Source organism: Carlito syrichta, unplaced genomic scaffold (genome assembly GCF_000164805.1).
Source record: "Carlito syrichta isolate Samal-C Ts95f unplaced genomic scaffold, Tarsius_syrichta-2.0.1 Scaffold316244, whole genome shotgun sequence".
Lineage (NCBI taxonomy): Eukaryota > Metazoa > Chordata > Mammalia > Primates > Tarsiidae > Carlito > Carlito syrichta.
The window spans coordinates 344,166-345,832 of record NW_007260340.1 but is presented as its reverse complement, the minus strand read 5'-3'; positions in this window follow the sequence as shown (position 1 = coordinate 345,832).

Here is a 1,667-nt window from a genome sequence, read left to right as displayed (position 1 = left end):
CCAGGAGTGGCCACTGCAGCCTCAACCTGCTGGGCTCCAGTGATCCTTCTGCCTCTGCTTTCCAAGTAGCCAGAATTACAGGCATGCACTACCACGCCTGGCTGATTTTTTGATTTATTGTAGAGATGAGGTCTCCTTTCCCAGGTGGATCTCGAACCCGTGGACTCAGGCAATCCACTAACCTCAGCCGCCCAAAGGCGCGGGATTACAGGCTGAGCCACCGAGCCCAGCTATTTCTTCATTTTCATTTGTTTCCAGGTATCTTTTTATCTCTGTCTTCATCATTGACCCAGGAGTTGTTTAGCGTCATGCTGTTTAGTGTCCATGTCTTTGTGGGTTTTGGGGGGACATTGTTGGTATTATTAATGATTATTTTTATTCCACTGTGGTCTGAGAAGGTGCATGGTAAAATTTCAGTCCTTTTAAATTTGCTTATGCTTGATTTATGGCCAAGTATTGGTCGATATTAGCGTACGTTCCATGTGGTGATGAGTAGAATGTGTATTCTGTGGTCTTTGGATGGAGGGTTCTGTAGGTATCAATTAAATCCATTTGATCAAAAGTCACATTGAGGTTTCTGATCTTGTTGCTGATTTTTTGTCCTGATGATCTGTCTAGGGTTGTGAGTGGAGTATTAAAGTCCCCAGCTATGATGGTATTGGAGTTGATATCTTTTTTTAGTTTTCCTAGGACTTGCTTTATGAAAGTTGGTGCTCCTATGTTTGGTGCATATATGTTTAGGATGGATATTTCTTGTTGATGGATCGAATCCTTTATCATTATGTAGTGGCCCTCTGTATCTTTTTTAATTTTTGATAGCTTAAAGGGTATTTTGTCTGAGATTAAGATTGCGACTCCGCCTTTCTTTTGTATTCCATTTGCCTGAAAATTTGTTTCCCATCTTTTTACTTTGAGTCTGTGAGTGTCCTTTCTAGTGAGGCGAGTCTCTTGAAGGCAATAGATTGTTGCCTGTTGATATTTTATTCATGTTGCCATTCTATGTCTTTTCAGTGTTGCATTTAGTCCGTTCACATTCAAACTAATTATTGAAGTGTGAGAGTTGATTCCAATCATAATGTTCTTACAGAGTTATTGTTCTTCCTGTCTGTGTGTTGTCTTTCTTTTGGTTTTAGAGTTGGATCATGTGTGTTTTTAATCTTTTGCTTGTACTCTTGTGAAGAATGTTGTTGTTCTTTTTTCCTTTTCTTCTGTGTTCAATACTTTCTTAAGTGTTTCTTGTAGCGGTGGTCTGGTGGCAGCGTAGGTTCTTAGGGATTGGATATCTGGGAAAGATTTCAATTCTCCCTCACTGGTAAAGCTTAGATTGGCTGGGCAGGTTATTCTTGGTTGGAATAGTTTATCTTTTAGCACTTTGAAGATGGGCTCCAAGCTCTCTTAGCCTGGAGGGTTTCTGTAGATAAATCTGCTGCTATTCTAATTCGTCTTCCCTGGTATGTAGTCTGACCTTTTCTCTTGCAGAGTTTAGGATTTTTTCTTTTATGCCTACTTTGTTTAGGCAAAATATTATATGTCTGGGAGTTAGTCTTCTCATTTGTTGTCTTGCAGGGGTTCTCTGAATCTCTTATGTTTGAATTTTTTCATCCTTGATGAGATGAGGGAAGTTTTCTTGAATTATTTCATGAAATGTTTGTTCCAATGTGGCCTCT